Source organism: Leucopleurus acutus, assembly GCF_964270905.1.
Source record: "Leucopleurus acutus genome assembly, chromosome: 12".
NCBI classification, from domain to species: domain Eukaryota; kingdom Metazoa; phylum Chordata; class Mammalia; order Artiodactyla; family Delphinidae; genus Leucopleurus; species Leucopleurus acutus.
Window position 1 is genome coordinate 29,886,165 of NC_139154.1, and position 12,467 is coordinate 29,898,631.

Consider the following 12,467-nt stretch of genomic DNA (forward strand, 5'->3'; position numbering starts at 1 on the left):
CGAGTCCAGGACTGGAGGTGGGCTTCCCACTGGAAGGGTGGGCCCTTAAACCCTCTTCAATGCACCCACCTTTCTGATCTCGAAGTGAAGACAGGGTGCAATGACGGCTGGTCTGTAATGAGTACATACTCTTTGCCAGAAGTCTTGCAAACCTGATCTCATTCAGCCTAGGGGGGCAAACAGTAGACTAACAACCGCATCATGGCTCATGCCCAGTAGAAGTTTATTTCGCACTCACTCACCTCCTCTGTGTGGTCATCCAGGAACCCAGGTGATGGATGTCCTGCTGTCTTCCAGACGTGCTTCCCAGTTTTCTCTGGGCCATCGTCCTTCCTCCTTCCCCAGAGCGGACATAGGGGAGTGTGTGGGCTGCTCTGTCTCATGGGCCAGGTCTGGAGAGGCACGCATCACTTCCACGAACACTCTGTGTCATAAAGCCATGGCCTCCCTAGCATGTAGGGAGATGGGGACAGAGTGCCTGTGTACCCAGAGAGGGGGAGGACGTGGTCTGGGTGGCCGTCAGATGTCCCACCACTCCCCAGGCTTGTCTGGAACATTAAGGTGTCCATAGATGGAACATGGAGAAAGCGCTCTGCTAAATAGTACGCAGTCTGTAAGTGTTAGCTCTCACTACTTGTTATTATTAATAGTAAACCCAATATTTAGGGATTATAATTCTCTTCTAGCCGATGAGGAACAGAGGTTCTGAAAGACTAAAATCCTATTGTCAGGCCACTGATAAGAGATGAATGTGGGACTGAAGCCAGGTTTGCTAAAGCCCATAATGTTTTTCACTAAGCATTACTACTTGGAGTTGATATTTCAATATTGTTTACTGTGAAATCCATTCCTTTCAGGGCTCGGAAGAGCACGAAGGAAAAAAAAAAACAGTTAAGCCATTAACTGATGTTGTGGAGAGTAAGTCTTTTCAAAACATTTTTATCTACTTTCCTAAGAAAAGGAGAAGGTATTTAATTTGGTGAAAAGTAAAGCGGGTGTAGACATTGATTCCCCTCAAGGCTTAAAATCCCTTGCCAAGTTTGTGATGCACTTAGCACGTCCCCCAGCACATGGTGAGAGCTCCATAACCCTTGAGTTCCCAGCCCTGTCATCTCATAATTCATGTGGTACTGACATAAAGCATGTCAACACAAATAATGTCGGAAGCCTTTGCCCAGAGGCAGTGAAGTTCTCACTGATCCGAAGCACACATGCTCCCACTGTCAGTCAGCTCGAGCTGTGCTTCTCCAGGTGCCCCTGCTCGGTTCCTCGCTGCCTTTGTAGAGCTCTCCTGGCACTTCCAGGTGGAAGCAAACGGTAAATATGATGTATAGGAGTGTGTTCCTCTCCATCAGTCTCTCCTATAGACTCCTCTGTACACTCTGGCTTTTGTCTGAGACGTTTACAGGAGTGACGGTCTTTATTGCATTTTCTGTCTGTATTATCATATCAAGTTCTTGGGATGTATTTCTGTTGACAAGGAAATATGTGTGATTGTGACTGGAGTTGACAACTGTGTGAAAACGTGCTTTTCTTTGTCTCTTGGGCAGGTTTTAAGTGTGCTGTTTTTGTAGGAGTGCTTTCTCCTTGTCATGGCAAACATGGTAAACGATGATGTTGATTTCTAAGGCCCATTGGTGTAACTAGAAGGTCTGCTTTGGCCTAGGGTCCTGGGTGCCCAGTGAGCTGAAGGAAGCGTATCTACCACCCATCATGGGACACTGGGGCACCCCCAACACTAGTCAAAAGCTCTGTTTGGGGGTCTTCATTCATAGCACCTCACCCTGGAGTTTGCGTGGGAGCTCAGTGCCCTAGAAGGGACTCCTCAGCTGAGGTTATTGGGGTCAGAAATCAGCAGCGTCCCCTGTGTCACTCTGTGAGATCAGAGACTAAGCTTGTTTATGTAGATTTATACACAATTATTTATATTCGGTGGGATCATGAATTATGAACCCCCCTAGAAAGCATTGTTTTATTTTTAGGAGTTAATTTTAAAGAAACATGACTACTTGTCGTTGAAGGTAAGAGTTGATAGCATGGCTTTTGGTGTTTGCCAACATGAAGAAACAGATGTAGATCGGATCCCTGGAGAGTCATGAATTCCTGTGATCCATTCCTTTTGCTGAACGTTCAAGAATGTGAAGGATTATGACACAGGATGGCAAGCCATCTTCCACTCTGGTGGAAACAAGTACACGAGACGATAGTCGTGAAAGTGTGTTTTGTGAAGATGATAATCACATCCCATACGTTGTTGAATTGCACGAGTGTTTTTATTTGACACACAAATCTTCCAAGAGAGGCAAGGCTTCTCTCCAGTGCAAAATTTGAGGCCAAAAGATGTGAAGTGGAAGCATGTTGCTGCTACACTAGTTCTCATATCCCCACCTTCGTATCCAGAATTCTAACCGGCACCAAAGTGTGTGGCCCTAATAGTTATTAAGCTTCCAGATGTGAGTGTAAAGGAGATCTCAATATTATCTGCTCCAAAGAACACTGTAAGTAACTTAGGTATGTTTGCAAATACTATTAAAAAGGGGGAAATCTCCATGGCCTTTTGAGACATTTTTAAATAATATTTATAACATTTAATAATTTAAATGAATTATTTGAAGCATGTTATGTGATTTTCTGATTATACACACAAATATAACATATATTCACTATTCAGCTGCTGACAGAACTGTGATCAGTATTACATAAATTTAATCAGAATAGAAATTGGCCTTACTCTTAAATATACTTATGTAAAAAAAAAAGGGGCAGAAATGAAAAAATGAATTCCTACTATAGGCAAGAAAGCTGCATTGTGGGGAAGTTATACCCTCTTTACAAATGAGGAAATTGAGGCTCCACACAGGTAACTTGGACGAGATCTCACAGTCAGAGGAGCTGGCCCCAAACACGTGCTCCTCTGAACCCCAAGTTTGTTCTCCCCCGGGCTGTGTCCTCCTCTTCTGCTCCCAAGCCCGTGGTGATGCCGTATCGCCTCTGCCTCGTGCTCTCAGCCAGGCGCTCAGCTCTCTCAGGCTTGCTTTCTGGGGGCTAAATTAGACAGAGACTGACTTAGCAGACTGTTTCTTCAGTGATGTAATTGACTTTTATAGCCTGAGGGCTGACCGAAAGCCAGAGAATAAACCGTTTTAGGATTGCTCAAAGATGTAGATGTTTGACCAATATATCGTATAAGTAATCCCTTTTCCCCGTAGGGTATAATATAATAGGTATTCTCAATGTATGTAATGTGTAATATATATGTAGGCAGCCCTCTAATTTCAGTTTCTCTTTACCATAGCACCAAAAATTACTGTCTCCATTATACCTACATCTAAGCCTATGTATGTATGTATGTGTATATGTAAGCACGCATCCACCACCTCTCTCTCTCCTCCATCATTATCTATCTATCGATCGATCAATCGATCTATCTACCTATCTATCTATCCATCCATCCGTCTATCTTCTATCAGGTATCTATCTATCCTCCTGTTCATCTATCACGTCTCTGATGGGGTCTGTGTACCCTCAGGGCAAAAGGGCAGGGGAGATGGGGTGAGCCTGCTGTCACCGCCAGCTGCCCGCTTTGCTGAGGGTGTTGCATCTGTCTTTATACCAGTTCTGGCACTGATGCCCTGAGTTCACTGTTGATCAGATTCTAAGTGCTTCAGGGTTTGGGCTTCACTCAACATCAGCTCTTGGGTCCCTCCTCCGGGTCCCCACGAATAAGAACAAATGGAATGGAAAATGTTCTAAGACGAGTTGTTGGGCTTTAAAACTGCTTATTCAAGGAGATGCTCCAGTAACTCTGGACCTTGGGGGATGAGGGGAGAAGGCCCCAACTGGTCCCCAATTCCAGCTGGATGCAACCTAACACAGCAAGGCCAGACTCCTGTTACTGGTTTTCACGGCCTTGAGCTTTACGGTCTCAAGCTTCCTGTCAGCTCGATTTCTCAGCCTCCCCTAAGGATCCCATTCATTCAGTGGACACTTCGTGCAGCTCTGTGAGAGCCTTGGCCATGCTCGCCCCTCCCGTCCCGTGGGCCGGACTAACACGCATGCTCATCAGCGAGGGCGACGCTGACACCCAGGGGCCTCCCCTTTAACTCCTGGAGGCCCCGGTTCCCCAGGTGAGGGAGCCCCGCTGAGGAGCCGGGGAGACACAGGCGCCTTACCAGAGGGTCCGCGAGGTCTGAAAGACCGCAGGAAAAATGGAGCCACAGGAGCTGTCTGGAGGAGTCGGGCCTCAGGGAAGATGACTTGAACTGGGGCTAAAGGATGGAAGAGGGCCAGGTGGTGGGCCAGTGAGCTGCAGACCGCGGATGCAGCCACGTCCAGGCTGCGGCCCAGCACGTGCTCCTGGTGTGCGAGGCCGGCTCCGGAGGCCGCGAGGGGCCGCGAGCCAGGAGGCTGGTGGAGGCTGGGACCACGGAGGCCCGCTGTCTCCTTCAGGGCTGCGGCGCTTGGGTCTGTTCTGTGTGTGATGGGGAATTAGGAGTTTTTAAGAGTGTGGTGAAGCAACGAGAAAAAATGTGTTTTGAAAGGCATTTCTGGTATCAGTTTGAGGATGAATTAAGAGACGGAAGTTTTTACAATTAAAATGTGGAGAAAAGAACTGAGACTGCAACGTGGCCATGGCATCGGCGGCGGGGGGGGGCACCCAGAGACTTCCCTGAAGGACCGTGACCAGGCTGTGGATGGCGTGGATGTGCGGGGTGACCTAGGAGTGCCTGAGGGTGATGGGAACGGTGGGGTGCGAGGACTTCTAAAGGAAGGGATGACGAGGAGGCGGCATGGGCGTACGTGCGGAGGCGGCTTTGTTGTTTATGTGTTGAGTCTGAGACACCTGCGAGGTCTTCTCGTAAAGGTGCCCTTAGCAGTCAGGTGTGCACGATGGGTGCCCAGGTCAACGGGCAGGCAGATGGATTATGTCAACAACGTGAGAGAGCCATAGATGGGCACACAGACCTCTTCTTCCACGTGCCTGTCAGAGCTGCCCCACTCAGACCCCATGCTCACCTTCTCTGCCCCCAGCTGCCTGTCACCTCACCCCACCTGGCCTGCCAGGGATGTCCATGCTCCTGTTCATGCTCTGGTCTCCATTCTCCCAGGACACCCTCTCCGACTCCAAGCCATGCTGATGGCCCCCCAGTTTCACCTATTGATAATGCTAACCTGTAATACCATGTTTGGCACTGTTCATTCTCTCTTGAAAAGCTTAGTGATTTAGAACCAGACCTTAAAGTCACAGCCTGGGTTTCTTTTCCTTGTTTGCCTCCAGTTTTATGATTTACTGCCTGGATGACTACCGGCAGGTTACTGACCTCTTCCACCTCAAGTTTCCTCATCAGCAAAATGGGACAAATAGTACTTTCTCAGGGCTGTTATGTGAATCAAGGGAAGCAATGGGTCAAACACTTTGCCCAACGTCGAGTATATATAAGTTCTCAATTCGTATTAGCTATTAGTTTTATTTTCCCCAATACTTAGTAGATCCCAAGGTTAAAAAGGACATAATCCAGATGATTAATTGAAGGTCTCATGGTGCATTTTGTGTTATGTTTTCTTCATAAAGACAAGTGTTTACTGAATTCTTTCTGTGTGCTCGGGTCTTAATTGGGGATCAAAGGACATGTGGTCACATTGGGTGCTTTCCTTGTCCTCTAAAAGATTTATCATCATTGGGGGTTTAGGATATGCAGACCCAACACTGCAACAATATAACAGCTAATGATGGGAAAAGTGGCCGTGTGTCTGAATTAGTAATTTTCCTGCAAGAGGGAAAGGCAGTGCTACTCTACCTTGTTGATGATTCTCATGGGCACAGCACAGCTTGGCCACGAGGTCTGTGCATTCTCACTCTTATTTCTAGCTTTAGGAGCATGGGAGGTACATAAGGAAATCTGTGAACCTTGAAATATGTGAACCAAAGATTTCATTTATGGTGGTTTGAAGCCGTGGGTTGGGAAGAACTCTTTGCATTCTTCAGTCCCTTCAAGGCTTGTGCTGCGTGTAAACAAGGCTTCTTGTTGCTTGAGCCACATGATGTCTCAAGGGATTCTGTCATTTGCTCAGGGCCCAGGGAGGCAAGGTCAGGCCCCGAACGGTGGTGAGTGAGAGTGGGTGATGGAGTGCAGGGAGCCTGGACACCTGGAGTCCACAGGGTACCCCCTGCTGTGGTCATGGGTTATTACAACTGCGAGATCAGCCCACATCAGTACAGTTTATTTCGCGGAGGCTGCACTTTTATCCGGCGACATTAATGTCTTCACAAAGGCATTCGCTTAAGAGGTACAGCAGCCCGCACTGAAGATAAGGGACTTATTCTGACACTTAGGCATGGTATTATCTTGAACTGAATTTAAAAAATCAATGCAATTTGTGCTTAGGCTAGCCGATCCCTCCTGTTGTCATGGCTACACCTTAAGGTATCGATTCATCCTGAGAGATTCCAGGCTTGGAAGGGGCTGGGCAAAGGTAGGAGTATTTTGTTCAGCAGAAACTAAACAGACCCAGGAGCCAGCTGACCCTAAGAACAGAATAACTTCTCCTGTGCACGTGGCATCACCCCTCGCCCCCTCCCCCGCCAATGCTACTGAGTTCTTCCTCAGAGGTCTGGAGGCCACTCGAGTGTGTGTCAGACCGCATCAGGCCACGGGAGCCTGTGACAGGCTCAGTCACATGAGAGCAGGATGAGGTGAAAGGCTTGGGAGTCAGTGAGAGGAAAATGCATGAATGAAATCCCAGTCACTGTCAGCCATTAAGGTCCCAGGCCAACATCCTGTCTTACCCTCTAAGGCACGAAGCCATTAGTTCAAAAGCAGGTTAGGGGACACAAAGATTTTTAGAGTTTTTTTAAATACATGAAGTACTACCTTTGGGGATCTGTGACCACTAGTTTATTTTTAATGTGTATGTCCTTAAAAGTGATGCTTCTTGCAGAAAAGATTTTCAACTGGTTGAACAAAGTACATAACATCCAGTTCACCAGAGGCGCGGCTGGTCTGATCATCTGGATTCTAGGAAGCCATCGATATCAGCTGTTTCTAATCTATTATTTTTAAGTCTGTTTCTGGAATGGATTAGGACTGAGGTCACTCCCTGCAAACACAAGACAAAAGGGAAAACACCCCCAAGTTCGGGGAGACTGCTCTTGACTGATATAAGTAGGAAAACTGGTCAGCTAGTGGGGAAGTTGGCTGATAGCCGGTTTCCAGCCTGGACTCTGCCCCAGGGTCCTGACATATCTGTGTGCACATCCCTCAACATCTAGAGCTTTCTGTGCCTTCTAGAAGTGGCTTCTGCTCTGTGGTTTGAATGATACCACTGACATTTTAAAAGAATAAAAGTGAGTAGAATTTTAAGGGAACAACAGAAAAGACAGAAGACAGACTTTTTATTTCACTTCATTTAAAATAAAGAATAGGGCTTATTTTGAGTTTTAAAAAAATGTTACCTAACTTTTCTCAGTTGAGGTAAGTTAACATAAACTTGTAGTAGCGCTACTGCTGGGTTTGGTTGCATGCAGTGAAAAGTCTTAGTTTTCAGGAAGAAACATTTATGCAAAATCAGTTTCAAATCCAACTTTGGGCTTAAATAAAAAAAATAATAACATAGTCAATACACTTTGGGCTTTTCTATGTGCTAGCACTGTGCTCAGTGCTTTAACACTTAATTATTTTGCACAGAACAAGGAGGAGGATATTATGTTTCCATTTCGTAGATGTGGTGCTATAGAGGGAATGTGTTCCCCCAAATTCATGTGTTGAAACTCTAACCCCCAATGGGGTGGTATCAGGAGGTGGGGCCTTTGGGAAGTGATTAGGTTTAGAAGAGGTCATGAGGGTGAGGCCCCCAGTAGGGGATTAGTGTCCTTATAGGAAGAAATGAGAGATCTCTCTCTCTCCGCATATAAGCAATGAGAGATCTCTCTCCACACAGTGAGAAGGCTGCTTCTGCAAGCCAAGAAGAGGGCCCTCCCCAAGAACTGAATCTGCCAGCACCTTGATCTTGGACTTCTATTCTCCAGAATTGTGAGAAATAAATGTCTGAACATCTAGCCCTTCTGATGGGCTTCATGATGATTCAGAAAGGATGTCCAGGAGAGCTACTTTTTTTGCCTGGTCACGGGCCTCCAGTCTGCTAACCTGGTTCTTGCTAAATGCCACTGAGTTGACATTATTTCATGATGATTGCAAACATCCTTGCAGATATCAGGAATCATCCCAGTTATTAATTGTGCAGCTAATATTGTCTATTTCATATCAACCAAATAGAAACACAAGTGGAAGTGGATAGGATGCCACATTTATTTCTCTGTGGTCCAGGAGAACAGAGGAGAATCATAAATCCAGATGAACTGCCTTGTGGTTGAGTGGTCTGTGTTCACTGAGAGATGTTGACAATTAGAATTCTACCCATTGCAGAGATTCACAGGAAAGTGTACTGCTGGTACTGCAAAGGCCACGTGTTCCATAGAAGAAAATGTATTACTTTAGCTCAGGCTCCCTTTTAGAAAAATTTAAATGGAGTCTAGAATATTAATGTGGCTGTTATGACCAGAGCTGCTAGTTGAGTGACACGCAGAGAGCTACCCTTTGTTTTTATTCATGAGCATAAATAAAAATCACTCTTTGAAACCAGGTGGCTAACACAGTCTGGTTCCTAAAAGCAGAATGTTTTTTCCAGTGGCTCCAACATTTACTTGCTGGGAGTGAATAGTTTATATTTGGTTTCAGTTTAAAAAAAAATGCTGCCCCAAACATTTACAGTTAGCTTCCTTAAAATTCAGATAGCAAGCAAACAAGTAAGAAGTCCAGCTCAGAATGGTTCCCCATGTACTGTGCATGGCATGAATGGGGGCAGAGCAAGTTCTGTGCACTGACAGTTACAGAACGTGCGAGGAAAGATGCTCCAAATTACGTGGGGAAACGCTCGGAGAGAGGGATTTAGGTATCAGTGTGGAATGCATTAAATATACTCTCATTACCTGAGAGAGTCCATTTGACTTTGTTTTGTTTTTTTCCTCTCTGTGCATTTTATTGTTTCTATCTTTCTAGATTCCTGCAGGGAAATTATGCTTCTCCTCGTCCAAGGGAAGCACTGGAAGGCTACTCACGCTCTCTCAGGCAAGGCAGTCATCATCATTCTTGTGTTGTGACCACACTGGCTTACAGTTTTCAAAGACTTTTCCCATTCATGATCTCACTCGAATTTCACTATTTCAAGAGGTGGCAGAATAAGTAGAATTATCATTGTTTCAGTGACTATGGGGCTGGAGCTCAAAAAATTTACATGAATTTGCCCAAGTTAATAGGGGTTAATCCATGTGGATCTAGAATCAGGACCCAACAGACCTGTTTTCCAGACCATTATTTTTGCTGCTGTATTCTGCTGCTTCTAATAAGAATTAGGACATCAATTTTGGGTCTATTTTCTATTGGTATCAGTAGAATCTTGCTTGTCCTGCAGGCAGCATAAAGGAGTCTACTGTACTGGGTGAGAAGTATGAGATTCAGAGTTGGATAGATCAGGTTGAGGTACTAGTTTTATGTGATTCTTTTTTGGGGAAATCCCCTAATTTCTTTGAGCACAATTTCTCAATCTATAGGAGGTGAATACTTATACCTATTTCATGGGTATAAATGGTTGTAGGAAGGATCGCATGAGAAGAGTCCTGCACTTAGCCTTGTGCTTGGGACATAGTTAATGCTCAGTGTATAGTCAAATGCGTCTTTGACTCTGAACCTGGGACCCAAGCTTTCCTGAGTGTATCTGATTTGTTTTCAGGACAGGCAGCACTGTTACTGAATTCAAATTTGTGTGCCCAATGTGTGGTGAGGTCAAACAAACTGAAATGTTGGGATTTGGAGCAGAGAAAGGTTTATTCCAGGGCCAAGCAAGGAGAACAGGTGGCTTGTGCTAAAAATACTCTGAACTCCCTGAAGGGTTTTGGCAAAGTAATTTTAAAGGCCAGGTAAGGGAGGGTTGTCCCAGAGTATATGATCAGCTCATGTGCAATTCTCTGATTGGTTGACAGTGATCAGTCCTTAGGTGCCAGAGGGTCTGAGGGCTATGTGCTCATGATCATTAAGTAGTTAATGTCTTCCATTTGGTGGTGGTTTTAGCATTTGAAAAACTCAAGAAATAGGCATGAGATACTATTATATGGGTACTTCAGAGAGGAGCTACAGCAGAGGATATGGGGGAGGGGTCTGTCCTGGGAAGGCCCCATAGGGTCCTGCTTGGTTACAGCACTAGGCATTTGTATGATGATTTGTTCAGGATGAAATCTGGGGAAAGAGGTGGACGAGGAAATGACAGCAGAGGCCGTTGAGGGCATGTCCCGTGGGCTTCTGTCATAAGACTGACATGCTAGCTCTGCTGGGGAGTCTGGAAGAGCATTAGCCACATGCCCTTAGTAGCTGGTGGCAGAGGGCAAAAAGTATGGCAGAGCAGAGGGGCATTCCCTTGACTCCTGGTCAGAAATTCTCCTGTTTTCAGTGCAAAAAAGGATATATGTTTACCACCAAACTTTGGCTCCTCCAGAGCCCATAGCTTTGGTTCTCCATCAAGAGAGGACCATTGGTATGGAAACCTGGGTTATCATGGGTGTCTCCAGAGCAGAGTCATGGGGTGGGGGTCCTTGAATGTGGGTCTGTGGGGTTTGGAGTGGAGAGCCCTGAGAAGGCAGTTTGTAATAACGTTGAAACACCAGCCGCTGAAGTAACTCAAGTTGCCTGGTGAGAATTTCGAGGGTTGGGAGGAAGGTCAAGGAGTGTTTAGAAGACTTGCATTTTGCAGGAGGGGGGCGTGAGCCACTGAAGGTTGAGAGAATAGTGTCAATGACACCCTGCTGGTACCTGCTGCCTGGCAAGGACTGAGGGACTTTTAGTTGCACAGATGTATGTGAGCATGGACTTGAGTTAGTAATCTTGAGGCACACAATTCACCATAGAAAGTTTGTAATAGGGAAGAACAAATCCAACTCCATATTGGATCTGTTTCTTTCACTTTAACCTTTGTATTCTATTGCTTTTGCTACAAGTTAAGAATGTTGCCTGTAGCCTGAAGTATACAGGAGAGCCCATCTCAAGGCTCTGACATTTAAAGGTATAATACTTTCCATTCATATAGAGATTAAAAAGTTGCAGAACAGAGAATAACATCTGTCTTGTTGGAGGTTTATAAGAACATTGTGAATGGACCTAGGGACCTATGTGGATGGCTACAAGAACAAAGGATTCCGGCACCAAGAAGTTTGCAGCAACCAACCACACACCCTCCCCTTTAGTATAAAATCCCCGGTTCTTTGGGGCACGAGTCCACCATCTTCTTCATCTGCTGGCTTTCCAAATAAAGTCACTATTCCCTGCCCCAACATCTCTTGATTTATTGACCTGTCATGTGGCAAGCAGTACAAGCTTGGACTCGGTAACAAGATGAAGGAAGATGAAGGGGAACTCACTCCCTTGTGGGGTAGTGAATAGGTGAAAATAGCATAATGTGGTGAGTGCTATGGAGGAGAAGACAGGAAGTGCTGCTGGGACACAGAGGAGGGAAGGATGGTGAGCAATGGGGAGTCTTGCAGAACTTCGGGAAGCAACACTGATCCCCACGGGCAGAGAGGCAAGAGGTGGGCACTCCGAGCAAGTGAATGCAGCAGCGAGATCCTGGAGGTGTAAGAGCAGCCCACGTGTTCTACCAACATGGTACAGCCAGCAGGGAGAATGAGAAAGCATGGCGGGCACCCACAGAACAGAGGTTGGCCAAGTAGCCAAGACCTCGTCGTGTGGAGCATCAAATACAGAAAGAAGCAAAGATTATTTTTGCACTAAACCATCTGAAATCTGGGCATCTCTGCTTGCACCCTGGCCATCCCACCAGCCCTGCTCCAGGGGCTGTCCCAGCACGTGTGGTCCCTGTACTGTCCGTTCACTTGTCTCAATTTGTGCACAGAGGGCTGGTTCCTGTGAAGATCAGATTTTTGACAAGTTGTCTACTTCTCAGGTAGAAGGTATAGAGCTCATTTTCAGTGGTCTGGTAGTCCCAGTTCCACAAGTGCCAAGAAAACAATTAACTTGCTTTTATTTACCTCAGGTTGAAATCCCTGGTGTGATTCCCTGTGGCTAACTTTTCATTTCTCTATTCTAAATGTTGCCCTAATTAAAGCTTTCTCCAGAACTTTTGCACTTTTCAACAAAATGAGAGGGAACGAATAAAAATGCAGGTTCTAATTGGCACTTCCTGCATATTAAAGAAATTACTCTTCCCCTTACTAAAGGAAATGTTACTGGGAAGAGATAAATGATCTCTGAAATATAATTTTTCTTTTCTGGTAATAGTGATAATTCTTGGCAAGAGCATGGCTACAAATAGACATGTCCACAGGCTAACTTGTTCCGGAACAGTCTGAGTGATAGAAGGACCCCTCAGAAGAGTAGCTATACTTACTGAAAGGAAAAGAAATT